At 39.9% G+C, this 19,025-nt stretch overlaps 1 pseudogene; it reads right to left on the bottom strand.

Annotated features, from left to right (window-relative positions):
- Positions 1-244: 244 nt before the first annotated feature.
- LOC123799500 (L-lactate dehydrogenase A-like 6A) lies at positions 245-18,600 on the bottom strand (annotated as a pseudogene).
- Between the last annotated feature and the right edge of the window lie 425 nt (positions 18,601-19,025).

Here is a 19,025-nt window from a genome sequence, read left to right as displayed (position 1 = left end):
TATACCTATATATGTATAAAACACATACACACGGGCAAGAGCTGCGATCACGTAGGAACTGTAAAAACGAAGCATCAGCCAACATCTGGCTGCTCAAACATCTCGAGGGCTAAATAGAGAAGTCACTGTTGCCCCCTTTTTCCACTTTTAGGAATTTAGGTTTATTCAAAATTTTGACATCTCTAGATTTCTATAACTCCTATCTCTCCTTCCTTAACTTCAGAATGGGAAGCTTTAAGCAACTTTAAAGCTTGAGCTCCTTCTGAATTTCCCAAAGAGTTTCTGCACTCTTTTTCAAACGAGCCTCCTCTTCAGGGGTCAGCTTTACCTTTATGAGATCTGTAACACCACTCAGTGTTCTCAGGACACAAGGAACACTAAGGCATCTACTACTTTTATTCCATAGACGCCCTGAAAGGAAAGGCTTAATAATTCTTTCTTTCCTTCCTTCCCTCCTTTCCCCCCCTTCCCTTCTCTTTAGACTTCTCTTCCTTCCTACAAAGGTCTGCAACATCAAAAACAACAATTGCTGGGTAAATGAGTATTTAACAGCCTTGTGGTATAAATTATGGCAGAAAAATAGACCACTAGGACAGAGAACAATACAAAACAGATGGTTAGACATATCTATTGTTCACATTCACCAGCCATCTTTCCACATGGGCCCCAGACTCTGGCCATGTTTGCTGGGAACCACTGTCCTTTTCCTATCTCCTTACCCCAAATCACTTCCTATCAGGGAATCACTTCACAATTCCCAATGATTTGATTCCGTTTTGCTTTAGCCTGTCACATTCAGACTAGCAGGAGAGTCTTACCAGGCCTCAACTTCCCCTTCTCCTAACTGCTAGTACTTTTGTAACTAGTGCTTCTTCCTTAGGTCTCTTCACTGGACATAATTGGAAATCTTAGAGAACAACTCAAAATGGAGCAAGACCTATCCACAGTGGTTCCCATTGTAGAGTTGAACATGCAATAAAACTTACTTTTATATAATTGAATGTAATAAATACCAGGACAAAGATCTACAAAGATAAGTCCCTCTACCACCACCACCACCCCTTTCTCTGTCTCCTCAGCAGCAGATACTTTCGGAAGATAGATGTTTGCACAAGATCAACCTGAAAACTTAATTGTTCCTCACAAATTCTCTTTTACCCCTATCTTATGTTAATGTTAAATGATTTTTCAAACATGAACCTCCTACCTTACTTACGGTGGAAACTGGATGTAGTCTCCTGAGATTCTTCAAAATACTTTCCATTAAATCAGCTTCAGACAGGGAAACACCCCGAGAAGTATATCCTTTCTTTTTAACCATCTCATAGCCACTGTGGAGTTAGGAGAAATCGTGAACATAGGAAGTTAACTTTAGAAGAAATGTCACCGAACATCCATTTTGTGGCAACCTATCTTGACGGCGCCACAAAAATGAAATGTTTCTATCAGTAAGTTCCCCTAGAAATTTCTTACAGCAGTTGGTTAAGGTAAACAGTCATGAGGGTAAGTAAAGAGATATGGAAATTGATACGAAATCAATTTTACCAGTAACAGTACAGACTGTGTAACAGTTTAAAAGAATACATTGTCAGTCAGCAAGTGAGTACCTGCTGTGTTTAGGGTTAGGCTCAGCAAGGAGTGGGACAGCCTCCGTCCCTGCCTAAGAATTTATAATCTGGTGAGCTAATGAAAAGTGTGGGAAATAAAACAATGTATATTTGAGGGAGCTAATCTCATCCCCCTGGCAGAGTTCAGGCCCACATCTAACCTCCAGGGACCGAAAGTGCAAAACGAACATATTACCTGGCAACTACTTCTCTGTGGACCTTTTCCTTCTGCTCGGGATCTTTATCAGTTCCTGTATCTGTGTTCAGGTCCTTCAGAGAGACCCCAGCAATGTTCACTCCCCTCCACACAAGAACTAAGAAAAAGACACCAAAAAATCGTTTTATTACATGGTATTATATAACAGGCATTTTTTTTAAGCCTTAGCAAAACTGTTATAATTGCACTGAGTGGCTTTCAAATAGGAATGTTGACAGAAGTTATCAAAAAATTCAGATGTCTAAGTCCCCCCCCCAAATATGCTAAACTAGGATTTCTCCAGAGATAAGGCCCATAGTTCTATCATCTTGGCAGAGATTCTCCACACAAGAAAGTGACGGTTTTAAACATTCAACTATAGATAAATTTTAACCTCCATATGAATGGATTTCAAGGGTTCTTACGAAAAATGAAGGAAAAAAGTACTGCTATCTCCACAGCACCCCTCCTCTTCCCTATAATATTCTCCAGTTAATATGAAGAATTCGTGGGGCGCCTGGGTGGCACAATTGGTTGTGTCCTACTCTTGGTTTCGGTGATCGCAGGGTTCTGAGATCAAGCCCCGCATCGGGCTCTGCACTCAGCACGGAGTCTGCTTGGGTTTCTCTCTCCCTCTCCCTCTGCCCTTGCCCCCTGCACTCAAGCTCTCACTCTCTCTAAGTCGTGTTACTTGAATTACGGTACTGACATTTCTAAACCAGAGAGAGTATCCCAGGTTAAATATAAACGGTATCATGTTACTTAGTGCCGCGTTAAGAAAGCCCTTGTTTAATCATCCACATGTAGGGTTATAGTAACATCATCACTTTTTTCAAATCTGTGAGTTTTTCTGGTAGACTGTTATTAAAATGTGCTTAAATACACTATTAAAAGGCTCTAAAGGAGAAGAAGTCCTTTTCCCCCAGTCGGGAGCTATTTTACCGCATGATGAACTTCCTGTATGGTCAATAATGTCTAAATACATTTCAGAGAATGCACAGCTCAGCTGTGCTTTTAGGCTTACCACTCGAGTCTCCATGCTCTCCCAGGACCAACACATGACAGCTTTCAGAATGGATACCAAGCCCCTGCCCGAGAAATGGAGGCGGGCAGTGTCCCGATTACAGCCACTACCAATAACACGGTTTATGGGAAATGCACTCAACTTCCAGGCTACGTAGGTTAAGATACCCACTGAGAAGAAAAAACTGTCAGAAAATGAGTTTGTGTCAGAAAATGTTTTTATCTAACATGATACCTTTTTTTAGGTTTATCTAAAACTGGTAAATCTGATGTTTTATGGGAGAAAAAAACATGGTTCTTTATCAACTCCAACTATGCCACAATTCCAACAATATCCACCCAATAGAAATAAATTATGGAAGCCCTTTTTGCGTCTACCTTGCATAGTCTGTGTAAAACACAGTAGTAGGTTTACTCCATAAAAAAGTTTGAGAAATGGGTGCCTAGGTGGCTCAGTCGGTTAATCACCTTTTTTTTTTTTTTGTAAGGTTTTGTTTATTTGATAGAGAGCACAAGCAGTCAGAGCTGCAGGCGGAGGGAGAGGGAGAAGCAGGCTCTCCGCTGAGCAGAGATCCCGACTTGGAGCTCAATCCCAGGATCCTGAGTTCACGACCTGACCTGAGCTGGAAGCAGCCACTTAACCAACCGAGCCACCCAGGTGCCCGAGCATCTGACTCTTGATTCCAGCTCAGGTCCTGATCTCAGGGTCATGGGATCAAGCCCCCAGGTCAGGCTCCACACTGGGCGTGTTGCCTGCTTGAGATTCTTTCTCTCCCTCTCCCTCTGCCCCTCCCTTCTCTCTCCCTCTTAAAAAAAAAAAAGTGAATGTTCCCTTATCAAGTCTTTTAAATGATAGTTTTCCTCAGAGAATAACCCATTTAGAGCAAAAAGCTCAGGTAAGGTGGGAACAGAGAGAAACAAGCATAGATCTTAGAATGTCATTGTTGAGCAAAACATAATCAGGCCTTAGTCCCAGGAGGCAAAGGAAAGATTTTTGGTATAGCCTGATGGTTTGGAGGTGTGAGCTAGTTTAAACTATTAGCTTTATCAGAATATTTTTTCTTATTGAATTTAAAAAGTGGTAACTATAAGCCAAAAGGAGGTCAGTGTAGCTGCAGGAATAGCAAAAATGGAATTTTCAACAAAAAAGCATTAGTAGGGATAGAGATACTACACAGTACATGAAACAATTCAACAACATATTGTAATCATGAACGTAGAAGCAACTAATAAAATGGCCTCAATATATGAAGAAAAATTGGGAATTCCAAGGTGAATGTGACTCATAATCAGTGGAAACTTTTAACATATTTAAGTCAATAATAATTAAAAATCAGTAGAAATTAGTAATAACTTAGTAAAATTAATAAGTGCGACTGGGGGCGCCTGGGTGGCTCAGTCATTAAGTGTCTGCCTTCGGCTCAGGGCGTCATCCCAGGGTTCTGGGATCGAGCCCCAGGTCAGGCTCCTCCGCTGGGAGCCTGCTTCTTCCTCTCCCACTCCCCTGCTGTGTTCCCTCTCTCGCTGGTTGCCTCTCTGTCACATAAATAAATAAAATCTTAAAAAAAAAAACAAACAGTATCTGTAAAATAGAAGGCTAGTTGGGGAGAGGAGAACTTCAAATTAGAAAAATATTTAGCAAAACTAGGAGGGGAAAGGTCAATGTCCCAAACAAACAATATTAGGAAACAGAAGTAATCACAGAGAAGTTCAAAAAGTCGTAAGATACGACCTTAAGGCTGGGAGGCTTGATTGCGGCGGAGGGTTGGGCGGGGGAGATACAACTTCTCATAAAATATGAAATACATGCCAGTACATTTAAACACTTGGATGAAATGATCAAGTCTAGAAAACTTCCTAAAATGACTCAAGAAATGGAAAATAAACATTAATGAACTATCAAAAATCTGTCCCCGTACCATTTCAAATTATTTTCGAGATGAGTTTTATCAAAACTTCAAGGAACAGCTCATTCTTCTCTCATGCAACCTGTTTTTTATTTGATAACAAAAAGATTTTGGTAGGAACAGTAAAACCCTGATACCAAAACTAAGCAAAGACCACAAGAAAAATAAACCCATATCACTTATTTACATAGATGCCAACAAGTACTAAATAAAATACTAACAAATATAATTAAGTGGGGTCTTTGAAAATACATTATGACCAAGTAGAGTTTACCCCAGAAATGCAAAGACAGTTCAGTATCAGAAAATCAATTAATATACCACATGGATTTAAAGGAAAAGACATTAATGATTATTTGAATTGTAAAAAAAAAAAATATGAAATTCCAAGCCCATTTAGGGTTTAAAAAATAAAACTCAATCACCTAGGAAAAGCAGGAAACTTACTTAACCTCAAAAAGATATCTGTGAAAATCCAAAACAAACATTATACATAATGAAGAAAAAGTAAAAGCATTTTCATTAAAAGTCAGGAACAAGACAAGGATACCCACTACCAGTGTTTCTAGTCAACACTGTACTGGAGATCCTCTTAGCTAATGCAGTAGGACGGGGAAAGATAAAGGTCTTAAGAATAAACAAGTCTTTATTTGGACAGGGTAAAATTAAGAGAAAATGTTTGATAATCCATGAACTACCGAAATTAAAGAACAGAAAGAAAAAAGAACAAAGATGTGAGACACCATTAAACACACCAACACACGCATTACAGTAACACCGGAAAGAGGAGAGAAAGAAGCACAGCAGTTATTTGAAGAAATAATGGCTGAAACTTCCCAAATTGATAAAACATTTACCTGCACACCCACGAACTTACAGAACTCCAAGATAAACTGACAGAGATTCTCACTTAGACACATTATAGTCAAACTATCAAAAGCCAAAGAGAAGTATTGGAGATAGCTAGAGAAGCCGGACAAGGGAGCCAAAATGAGTTACCGGCTGACTTCTAACCTGAAGCAAAGGAGGCCGGAAGACAGTTGAATGACGTCCAAAGTGCTGTAAGAGAAACTCCACCAAGAATTCTCGACCTCGCAAATCCATATTTCAAAAATGAAGGCAAAATAGAGACATTCCCAAATAAAGAGTGAGAATTCAGACCTGCCTGACAATAAATACCAAAGGAAGTTATTCAGGCTGAAAGGAAGTAATACCACGTAACAATTCAAATTGAAATGAAGAAATAAAGAGCACTGGTAAGGGCGATATGTAGGAACTGTAAAAAAAAAAAAGTATGATTTATATGTACATAATTTTGTAATATATATTTTATATATAAAACTTATAATTTATAGATTAAAATGTGTGTATAGACACACACACCCTTATTTAAAACTGCATAAAGCAATTATCTGTAAAATTTCATTACTGGGCCTACAGGACACAGAAATAAAAGGTATTTGACAATAACAACCCAGAGGAGGGACAAGAGAAAGAAGCTGGAGTAGAGCAAGGAAGTGACACCAGGCAGTAACTAGAATCCAGATGGAGAAATAAAGAATACCAGCAATGGAAAAATAAGGTCAACATTAAAAACTTAATAAATGTATATTTTCTCCTCTTAGCTTCTACAAAAGACACAAGATTACGTATATAAAGCAATAATTATAACACTATTGTTGATTCTGTAATATATATAAACATAATATATAAAAAAATAGCACAGAAGTCAGTGAGGGACTGATGCCAAAATGGAACAAAGTTTCTGTATTTTGTTGGAATTAAATGTGCAAAAATGTGAAGTAGATCATAATATGTTAAGCTGTATATTGTAACCCCAAGAGCAACCACTAAAAAACAAAAACCCTCAAAAACCATAGTTAAAAACAAATAAAGGAACTAAAATGGTACTTCAGAAAATATCGCCTAAATGCAAAAACACTCAGTAAAGAAGGAGCTGAGGAACAAAAGACATAAGACATATAGAAAACAAATAGCCAAATGGCCAACATAAATCCAAACGTATCAGTAAGAACGTTCAATGTGAATAAATCCATTCAAAAGGCAGAGTTTTGGGCCACCTGGGTGGCTCAGTCGGTTTAGCATCTACCTTCTGCTCGGGTCATGGTCCTGGGATCCTGGGATCGAGCCCCACATCAGGCTCTCCGCTCAGCAGGAGCCAGCTTCTCCCTCTGCCTCTGCCTGCCATTCTGCCTACTTGTGATCTCTCTCTCTGTCAGATAAATAAATAAACTCTTTAAATAAATAAATAAATAAATAAATAAATAAATAAATAAATAACAATCTTTTTTAAAAAGGAGTTTTTCGAACTGGATAAAACAAGATCTAATTATATTGCTCTGTAGAAGAGTCACACCGTAAGTTTAAAAATATAAATAGCACCTGAAGCAAATATAACACTGTTAACTACACGGGAATTAAAGTAAAAATAAAACAAAAAACAAAGATATAAATAGGTTGAAAGTAAAAGGATGGAAAATTATACGCCATACAAATGTGAACCTGAGTAGTTCTATTAACGTCAAATTTTTTTAAAGTTACTAGAAATAGAGGGATATTTTAAAATAATAAATGTAATTCATCAGTAAGTTATAACAGTTATAAACATACACCCCTAAAATACATAAAGCAAAACTGACAAAACTGAAGGGAAAAGTGAACAATTCAATAACAAAAACTGAAAACTTCGACACCCCACTCTTGATTATGGAGAGAACTGTTCAGGTAATCAGCAAGGACACAGAAGACCTGAACAACCACATACTACCCACCAGTTAGAACTACGTGACACAGAGCCCCCAACCACGGCAGAATATACATTCTCAAGGGCATTTGCCATCTTTTGCATGCTAGGCCACAAAATAAATCTCAACAAATTTAAGAGAGTTGAAATACAAAGTATATCCTCATACCAGAACAGAAAATTGAAATCAGCAACATAAGGAAATCTGAAAAATTCACAAATATTTGAATATTAAACACCACGTTCCCCTAAGTAACAAGTGGTTCACAACAAAATCTTAAGAGATTCTTCCTGCCCCTGCCAAGCTATTCAGAGGCAGAGGCTCAGCTGCCATGTAAGGGTTGCCTCCCCCCGTAACCTACCGCCGCGGCCCAGGAAGGCATTGCTGCTGGAGGTGTAGCGGACGTTCATACGGCTTCACGAGAGGTGCTGAAGACTGCCCTCGTCCCCAGTGGCCTAGCATGTGGAAGTAAGGAAATTGCCAAAGCCTCAGAGAAGCACCAAGCCCATCTTTGTGTGTTTCATCCAAATGTGATGAAGCCATTCACGTCGGGCTGGTGAAGCTGCTTCGGGGAGCACCAAATGACCCTAACTGAGGCTAGCAACGAGAGACGGGGATGAGCAGGCGTCTGTAAAGCTGACAGCGGGAAAACTCCATAAAGTGACCGGCTGCCGTCGTGTGGTGGTTAAGGACTAGGCCACAGAACCTCAGGCCAATGACGTCATTAAGCAGTACTCTGAGTGCAAGACAAGAAATACAACACTTGGCTCTTGCTCCTCAAAAGAGAAAAAAAAGTCTTAAGAGAAATTTAAAAATACTTGAGACAAATGAAACAAAAACACATACACCAAAATTTACGGGATGCAGCTTCTCAGAGCTTAAAGGGAAATCAATACCCACAAATGCCTAGTTCAGAACAAGAAAGATTTCAAATCAATAACATAACCTTCTATCTTTAAAAATAAGAAAAAGAAGAGCACACTAACCAAAGGAAAGAGAAGAAAAGATAATGAAGATTAGGATGGAAATAAAAATGAAGCAACATAAAAATTCAATAAAGAAAACTACTGATATCAAAAATGGGTTCTTGGAAAAGATCAACAAAATTGAAAAATCTAGGCTGGCCAAACTAGACTGACCAAGAAAAAGAAGAAAAGGAATCAAATTACTAAAACCAGAATGAAAGACAGAATCATCACTACTAACCTCAGAGAAATAAGATTATATGGGAATAGTATGAACAACTATGAGCCAACAAATGAGATAATTTACATAAATAGGTAAATTCCTAGAAAGACAAAAACTACTGAAACTTATTCAAATAGAAAATCTGAATAGACATACAACAAAAAGAGATTAAATCAGTAATTGGGAAATTTTCCCAAAAGCAAAGCCTTCACTAGGGAATTCTAGTAAACATTCAAACAGTACCAGTCATTCAAAAATTCCTCCAGAATGGAAGAAGGAACACTTTACAACTCATTCTATGAGTACAATATTACCCAAAGGTAGACAAAGACCCCTCCGGAAAAACATCTGCCCTCAAGAATATAAATATGAACATCCTCAACAAAGTGTTAGCAAACCAAATCCAACAGCATTAAAACGGATTATATGTAATGCCTAAGGGGGATTTATCTGGGAATTGGCTTAACATCCAAAAACCAATTGGTATAATAATAAAGTACAAACAAAAAGAGCATTTGACAGGGGCATCTCGGTGCCTAAGTCAGTTAAGCATCTGCCTTTGGCTCAGGTCATGATCTCAGGGTCCTGGGATCAAGCCCTGAATCAGGCTCCCTGCTCAGTGGGGAACCTGCTTCTCCCTCTCCATCTCCGTCTCCCTCTCCCCCTCCCCAACCCCACCTTATTCTCTCTCAAGTAAATAAATAAAATCTTTTTTTTAAAAAGCATTTGACAAAATCTAACCCCCATTCATGGTAAAAACCCTCAACAAACTAGGAATAGAATGTCCCTAATATAATAAAGAGCATCTATGAAAAACACACAGTTAATATTATCCTTAAACTGGGAACTAAGATAAGGATGCCCACTCTCACCACTTCTACGCAATACTGTATTAGAGGTTCTAGCCAAGGCGATTAGGCAAGAAAGAAAGAAAAACCATTCAGATCAGAAAGGAAAAATAAAACTATATTCACAGACATCATCTTGTATATAGAAAATCCTAAGAATCTTTTAACTAAAATCTAATCTAAAAATCTAAAAAAGTAGATATGTAGACTGAAAACTATAAAACATTCCTGAAAGTAATTAGAGAAGTCCTAAATAAATAAATAAATAAATAGGAAGATATCCTATGGACATCGGTCAGAAGACTTACTATTGTCAAGATGGAAATACTACCAAAATCAGTCTACAGATTCAACGTACTCTATCGAAATCTCTGCAGGCTTTTTTGCAGAAATTGACAAACTGGTTCTAAAACTCATGGGGAAATGCAAAGGACTCAGAAGAGCCAAAACAATCCCGAAAAGAACAAAGTTGGAAGAGTTAACACCTCCTGATTTCAAAACTTACCACAAAGCCACAGTAATTGACACGTGTCTAAAACTATGGAGTGATCTTCGTATGTTATTAAACTAAAGAAGATGGAAGGGCTCCTGGCTGGCTCTTTTGGGGGACCATGCAACTCTTTATCTCGAGGTCGAGTGTTCGAGCTTCACATTGGGTGTGGAGAGTATGTAAATAAAATTTAAAAAAAAAAGAGGATGGAGAAAAGTATACATAGAAACAAAAAACGTTTTATAAACAATAAAAAAATTTAATGGAGGCTAAAGGGAAAAGAGGACAGAGATAGAAGCTAGACTTCTTGCAGCCATATAAATATTTAATACAATTATCAAACAAAATTTAAACAGCAGTTCCTTGGGGTGCCTGGTGGCTCAGTGGGTTAAGCATCTGCCTTTGGTTCAGGTCATGATCCCAGAGTCCTGGGATTGAGCCCTCCCTTGGGCTCCATGCTCAGCGGGGTGTCTGCTTCTCCCTCTCCCTCTGTCCCTCCCCCTGCTCCTGTGTGCTCTCTCTCATGCTCTCGCTCTCTCAAATAAATAAAATCTTTAATAAATAGCAGTTCCTCGATATCAAAATTAAATGAATAAACGTAGTCATGTACTCAGTTTTATCTACCTGCAGACAAAAACCTATTCCAAATGACTTTAAAATAATTTTTTTTAAATATTTTATTTCTTCATTTGGCAGAGAGAGACAGCCCGTGAGAGAGGGAACACAAGCAGGGGGAGTGGGAGAGGAAGAAGCAGGCTCCCAGCAGAGTAGCCCGATGTGGGGCTCGATCCCAGAACGCTGGGATCACGCCCTGAGCCTAAGGCAGACGCTTAACGACTGCGTCACCCAGGCGCCCCTAAAATACAATAATTTGAATATCACAGCCTAGATTTCTGAGCTCCAGACTCAATCGGCTACCTGTTTGATATTTCTTCCTGAATGTCTTCAGATATCTCCAATTTAACATGTCTCGATTGGAAGTCTTGATTTTTCTCCCCTAAACCCAATGCCCTCTCCTACTTCCCTCACTGATTCCCACCCCTGGAAAGCATCCAACCCAGGTAAATGGAGCCACCATCCAAGTAGTTGCTCAAGGAAAAAACCCAGAAGTCATTTCTTATTCCTCCCTGTCCCTCACTACATACAATCAGCAGTCCTGCACATTTTATCTCCAAAATATATCTTGAATTTGTCCACTTTATTCATGCACCAGTGAGGAGCTGCACAATTCTGGAAAGTCAGGCAGTAAACTAGAGTGCTACGTTCACTTCTGCACCCTCAATAACGTGGAAAACATCTCAGATATGAAAGTCTTTAGAATGTAAACTTCAAAAATCATATGATGAAGCAAATTATGCTTTCGTACACGCTAGTATTTAAGGAAATCTTCAGTATAGTACATACACATTGATTACAACTGTGCAAAACACATGTTACTTTAACAAAATCGGAACGTATTCTGGTTATTTTATCAGTTTAGAATTTAAATATTTTTCTCAGGGCCCCTGGGTGGCTCAGTCGGTTAAGCAGCTGACTCTTGATTTCAGCTCAGGTCATGATCTCAGGGTCCTGGAATGGAGCCATGGGTCAGGCTCTGTGCTCAGTGGGAAATCCGCTCGAGGATTCTCTCCCTCTGCCCCTCCCCTTGCTCATGCTCTCTCCCTCTCTCCAATAAATAAATAAATATATATCTTTTTAAAAAATACTTTTTTCTACCAAGTTACTAAACCCACCCCCACTGCCCCACACATAAAAATTCTTCACTGAACAATCAAAACAAAGCTGACCTGAATTGGAAACAATAATCAGTTTGCAGCATGGGCTGTACTGGATAATACTGGGAATCATTAATTTAAACATGGACACATTTCGCTGGACTAAATCAAGGCGTGTTTCTCCTTTTATCTGGCATGCACCTGCTATGATAATCACTATGTTGGGAGTTTGTAGTGACAAGGTAATCTGGGGAAAGACTTGAACAGAAAATATATTATGGAAGAAAACATCTGACATTTAAGTACGCCTTTCCTGTTAGGTTCAATCACCATACTGTATTTACTAAAGAGTGGGCTTCCTTAGATCTACTATGCCCATAGCACTCTTTTAAATTCAGGAAATGTCACTAAGTTTTATTAAACTTCAGTAAGTTTTCCTTGTACATTTTTTAAAAACCTCCTAACAGGGGCACCTGGGTGGTTCAGTCAGTTATCGTCTGCCTTTGGCTCAGATCATGATCCCAGAGTCCTGTGATCGAGCCCCATATTGAGCCCCGCATCAGGCTCCCTGCTTGGGTGGGAGTCTGCTTCTCCCTCTCCCTCTGCCCCTCCCCCTGCTCATGCTTGCTCGCTCTTGCTCTGTGTCTCAAACAAATAAATAAAATCCTTAAAAAAAAAAAAAAAAGAACTTAGGCTTTTGAGTCAAATAGAACAGGGTTCAAACCCTTACTCCACTTTATTTAACTCCAGTTCACAGATGATCATCTGTAAAAACCTCACAGAGCTGTGCTAAGGATTCAATATATACATAAAGTGCTCAGCTCTGGCACAAGTATCTGGCACAAAACAGACACTCGATTAATGATAACTGTTACGATAACTACTATTACTGCTGCTCACAGGGACTCATTCTGGTGCTGCAGGAAACCCTGAAAATAAACGAAGTAAAACCTAATGAAATCTGAACAAGATGTTATGAGTATACAGAGTAGGGAGCAACCAACTTTATAAGAACTGAGGAACGGGCACCTGGGATGGCTCAGTTGGTTGAGTGTCCAACTCTTGGTTTGGGCTCAAGTCATGATCTTCAGGGTTGTGAGACCAAGCCCCACGTTAGGCTCCATGCTCAGCAAGGACTGCTTGAGATTCTCTCTCTTCCTCTCCCTCACCCCCTCCTCCTGCTCATGCTTGCATGCAGGCATGCTCTCTCTCTCTCAAACGTATAAATCTTAAAAAAAAAAAAACAACCTGAAGAAGTCTTCATAAAGGGAGATAAAGATATGATTTTCTTATTTATTCATGTCACATTAGAATATTTATAGTACTTAACTATGACATTTATCTTTGCTAGAAACAATGTTTGGCATTTTCATGAAGATCCACTGTCTCACCAGTCCATCTGCCTTCATCAATACCCACAAAGGCAAGTTCATCACTGAAACCCTAAAGAAAATGAGTCAAAAGCAGGGGGAGGGAGTAAACCTCTTAACTGAGTGAAGGGTGAAAGAAAATTCTAATACCAAAAATCTATGTGCACCTTATGAGTTATTAGACTGAAAGGAGTCATAATATGTTCAACATTTCATGCCATAAAAGTCCAAACCTGGGGCACCTCGGTGGCTCAGTCATTAGGCGTCTGCCTTAGGCGTCGTGGTCCCGGGGTCCTGGGATCGAGCCCCGCATCGGGCTCCCTGCTTGGCAGGAAGCCTGCTTCTCCCTCTCCCACTCCCCCTGCTTGTGTTCCCTCTTGTCAAATAAATAAATAAAATTGTAAAAAAAATAAAAATATAAATAAATAAACAAATGCATGAATGTCCGAACCAGAAGAGATACAAGTTACAAAGAAAGTTTCAGTTCACAATTAGGAAAACAACAGAAGCTGTTTAAACAGTAGAAGAGTCTCTGCAGGTATGAACACCGCTTTATTTTTATTTTTTTTTTTATTTTAATAATGATTTTTTATTATATTATGTTAGTCACCATACAGTACATCCCCGGTTTTCGATGTAAGGCTCGATGATTCATTAGTTGTGTATAACACCCAGTGCACCATGCAATATGTGCCCTCTTTACTACCCATCACCGGTCTATCCCATTCCCCCACCCCCCTCCCCTCTGTAGCCCTCAGTTTATGAACAGCGCTTTAATTCAAGCTGAGGCTGCACAGCGACAAAGCAGGGATTCTGCAGAAGGAATTTCTCATCAGACTATGAACTCCTTGAGAATAGGAAGTGCTCACTCATCGCCACTGTGGTGCTTAGCACCCACCTAGCACACAGGAGCTCAGGAACAGTTTTTTAAATAAATGGATTAAAATATAAGGCCCTTTCCAACTCTAAAATTTTATAGTTCTATAATTAGGCAATATTACCCGCAAAAACTAATCAGTACTGTATATTTCTAGCATGCTACTTTACATGTAAGAAAGGAGGGAAAATAGCGCATTTTATTTGCAAAAGAAACACTTGAAGATACACACACAAGAAACTAATTTAAATCGGTGCCTATAGAGACATTGAGGGAAAAGTTGGATGGAAACTAGATGAAATATACACTTTGCCAGGTATATCTGTTTATATTACTTTTATTTTGTAACCCTGTGAGTGTATTATCTTTTGAAAAAATGTTTTAAATAACTACAAATTTATACAAATTTTAAATAACTAAAATTTTCACTGAAAAAAAAATGACTTTTCTAGTACTTAGAAATAAATAATCAAGCATCTACAATTTAAGCATATGTCCAACTTATATTGTTGGATATTTTACTTTATTCTAATTAATGGAAATCCAAAGCCAAGCACTTTAAGTTTTAAACTACATCATAGCTGATTAGCCTAGAAGTCTAAACTCTATCACAAGGGAAATGTTGTTGCTTAAGGAGATGCCGATGCTTTCTGGATACTCTGAATTATTCAGTGATTGGAGTAGTATATAGCAGAATTATATCGTATCGATAAAATTATCTATGAAAAGCTATTTTTAAAAATATACTGTAAACCCAGTAGCAATGAGCACACCCAGCACCCAGACCTTGGTTTATATAATACCATTCTTCAATAACAGGAACTAGGGATCCTTGGAAAAAAGGCTGATTTGGGCCTAGAGCAGAAAATATATAAGATGAAGAAGCTGAAACATAGTGCCAGGGAATAAAGAAGTGATCAAAACAAAACAGAGGGGAGGAGGGTGTGGGATTGGGATAGGCCGGTGATGGGTAGTAAGGAGGGCACATATTGCATGGTGCACTGGGTTTGTACGCAAATAATGAAACATGCAACATTGCATCAAAAACTAATGATGTACTGTATGGTGACTAATACAACATAATAAAAATTATTATAAAATTAAAAAACACACCGTCTGTCGATGGGGTATGTTAAAGGCACACAGTAGCCGCCTGAATAAGCTTCCAGTGGCCAAAGCAGGAACAATTTGAGAAACAAAATCAATGAAGACATACTGGTTTATAACCCAAAATATAAAATAAGATCCACGAATCCATACTAATATTTACAAATGAATTAATAGGGTGAAAGAAACCAATCTCCCATGCAGAACTCCAAATAATTTATGTAGACATTCCACTCTCAGAGGGAGCAAAACTCCCTACTCTGTGAGTGTGAGCTGTACATAGAGACTTCCTTCCAAAGAGCATAGTATGAAAAGGCTGGGGGGAAAGAGTAACTCTAAGTAGAGAAACCTGATACGACCTCAGCCAGGTGACTGAGGTCAACACCAACCATGATAAGTCATGTTTACAGTACGTACTCTGGTTATGATGTGATGAAAATGCCACTTTAAATCTGTGTCTTCCTCCCAAAACTCCATAACCCTAGTCTAACCATGAGAAAAATACCAAATTCCAATTGAGGGGCATTCTACAAAATACCTGACTAGTAATCCTCAATATTGCCAGTTATCGAAAGCGAAGTACGAAACGGTCAACCTAGAGGAGCCTAAGGAGACACGATGACTAAATGTAAGGTGGTATCCTTGATGGGATCCTGGATCGGAAAAAAGGACATTAGGTAAAAACTAAGGAAATCTGGGTAATGTATGGATTTTTAGTTAATGATGACATACAGATGTTGGCTCATTAATTATGACAAATGTACCATATGATGTTATTAACTGGATGTGACGTAAAGATAGAACTCTGTACTATCTTTTCAATTTTTCTGTAAATCTAAAACTGTTCTTTTAAAAAAAAGGTATAAAAAAATAAAGTCTATTACAAAAGTATTTTAACGCAATCTCTCTGGACACTTTCATTACTTATAAAAATGAAGGTGGGTAGAATATCCACTCTCTGCATTTGCTATCCAATACTTTCTCCCTCTTAACATGCATCTGGCTTTTATTCTTTCGTTCAACTACTAAGCATCTATTACACTAGGCGTGGTTCTAGATTTGGGATACAGCAATCAATGGAATAAAGATTCCTGCCCTCGTAGATATCACATTATATTAGTGAAAGTTTATGTATTGTGGTATAATTCAGTAATTTTAGAAAACATTGCTGTTTCTTTACTAGGTTTGTACCATCAATTTCCACCGATAAAGTAATAGACAATTCCTACTGACAATTCTTCCTTATCAGCAAGGAGCTATTTAAGGTATCACCACCTTCTTGGGGCGCCTGGGTAGCTCAGTTGAATGAGCACCCGACTCCTGATTTGGGCTCTGGTCATGATCTCAGGTCCTGGGATGGAGCCCTAGGGAGAGCTCCACCCTCAGCGTTGGGATTCTTTCTCTCCCTCTGCCTCTACCCTTCCCCCTGCTCACACACTCTCTCTCTCTCTCTCTCAAATAAATAAATAAATCTTAAAAACAAAAACAAAGGTATCACCACCTCCTTGAACGAAAGAAGTTGCCAAGGCTGGGGCCAGGAGAGGAAGAGGTTAAAGTGAGCCTTAAGCTGGGACTTTGTAGGGTACGGTGCACCACATTTTCTGAGACATACAAATGCTGTAGTTGTCAGCATCACAGAATTCAAGCTCTAGGCGCTTGTGGCTATTACCTATTTCTTATGGAGAGCGCCCAATCCTTCCCAAAAAGGACCTTCAAAGCGAGATAGTAAATAAATTTTTATCCTCAAGGTTTTCTGTACATATTATCTGTATGCTTTTCTATTCATGCAACCTGCCTTTGTAAAACAGACCTAATAATTACTTTTGGGATTTCCGATAACATATATAAAGCACATTGTTTTCATTACTATTGATGTTGACAACAAACGTATTGGTTTTCATGTAAGTGTATTCTTCATTAGCGATGATGACACGCCTGATAAAGGCATTATAGTTGATAGGACAAAACGAGTCATTGGGAATTCATAAGATTGCTAGGAGCAGCAGTTGACAACGGCTGACGTTCTTAGTGCCTTAAGGACACTTATGTCATCTAGGTGAAACCCAGAGCCACTCCTTTAAATCCAATAATCATGCCGGGAATAAAGGCTATAGAAAGGCAGCTTCAGGAAATTTTATAGATATTCCATTAATAAAAGCAAAGCATAGCTCCAAGAGTTTATTATTATTTACTAAAATATTATGGATTCAAACCAGGGTAATGTTCTTAGAAAGGGGTCAGAATCTTTTTAGTCCCCTGTCTAGTCATTTAACTGGAAGCTAACTTTATCTGCCACATCAATGCTATGAATTAAACACTTAAAACTAACCTCAGATGGATAAGGAAGAAGGGAAATAAAGACAGAGACTAGGAAATAGGGGAGAGATTTTTAAAGGAAAAAGACCATTGTATTTGATACTAGGAGGACACCCACAACTGACAAGTTGTACACTTTTTTCCTGCCATCTATTTCTTCAGTGTGTGTGTGTGTGTGTGTGTGTGTGTGTGTGTGTGTGTGAGCTGTTTCCTAGTCAAGCGAAGGGGTACTTCATACTGTCATCACATGAGCGAAAGTGAAATGTCAACATTCTAACACATAGGATACCATCATAAAAAATAGAAAAAGCACCCCAGGCCCTCTGGGTGAAAAATTAGAAAAGCACACCTTTTCCTCTGGACTAAACCAGCAGGGACTGGATAGGGCCCCCACTCACCCCTTTAAGTGGATACAACCTGACAACCATATGCAGTAGCCTTACATCCAAAGGAGGGAATCTTGGTTAACCCTATGGCGCAAAGCGCATAACTTACTTTTAATAAGACGCTGATCGCTAGGCCAAACCAACGGCTCCAGTTCCTATAATGGAGATTTTATTGCGATGAACAGCCTCCTCCGAAGTGAAATTCTTAGTTCACCCTTGACGGTCGCCATCTTGGAAACCCAACAGAGTGAGGAAAAACTGCAAAGCCACTTCGAGATTCGGAATTGACCTATAGTGAGAAAGGCCTTATAGAGAACTCCTGGGTCCAGTGGGGAAAGAGGTGCTGTAGACCCAACAGGGAACGACGGAAGTGGCTACACAGAAGCTGGGCGGTTTCTGGCCAGCAGCCCAACATCCAGGAGGCAAACCAAGGGGGGGCGGGGGTTGAAGGGTAGAGGTGGGGGTGGGGAGAAGGGTGGTACAGTTAAGAGGAATTAAGAAGGAGTGAAGGCAAAGGGGCTGCTCCACCAAAAATGATACGACAGTGAGGACAGCCCTTCCTCCCCTCCCCACCCCCTAGCCCAGCTCTCAGCTCCGGGACTGAGACCAGGCTCCCTAGGCTCCGGGGGAAGACTGCCAGGCACGCGGTACTTCCGGCCACACTCACGCGGGTGAAGGGCCAGCCACCCCTGACCGGGATGCGTGCGGTCTGCAAGGCACACAGAGCCATCCTCAGGCAAAAGAAATCCGCTCCCGCGGCGCCCACGCTCCGGCTGGTCCGCAGGACTCCAGCGGCCCAGCTCATGGCCGCCCCCTCGCGAGGCAGACGAAAAGAATGGAGGGAAACGGCAGAAGAACTGTTGAAGTCTGCAAAGGGGAAAACCATTGGCTACTGAGGCTGCGCAAGGCCGCGCCCAGCTCATGCGGGCCTCGTGGGGTCTTCGCACACCTGGAGCAGACGAGCGGCCAGGCGGTGGGCTCTGATGCTCTGCACCTGCACCAGCGGAGGGCTGCGGTGTCTGTAGTTGGCGGGCTTCAGGGAGGCTCCTTGGGCTCCTGGGCTCTAAGAGCACGAGGTGCAAAAGAACAATGAACTAGAGAGCCTGGGCTATCAAACGGGGTACTGCTTGCCCAGAACTCATCCACTGGAGAGGCCGAGTCAATTTATCTTTTTTTTTTTTTTAAGATTTTATTTATTCATGAGAGACAGACGTAGAGGCAGCGGGAGAA

This window comes from Ursus americanus, chromosome 24 (assembly GCF_024610735.1).
Source record: "Ursus americanus isolate L20-20 chromosome 24, mUrsAme1.1.p, whole genome shotgun sequence".
In the NCBI taxonomy this organism is placed as follows: Eukaryota; Metazoa; Chordata; class Mammalia; order Carnivora; family Ursidae; genus Ursus; species Ursus americanus.
This window is presented reverse-complemented; position numbering and strand designations above follow the sequence as displayed.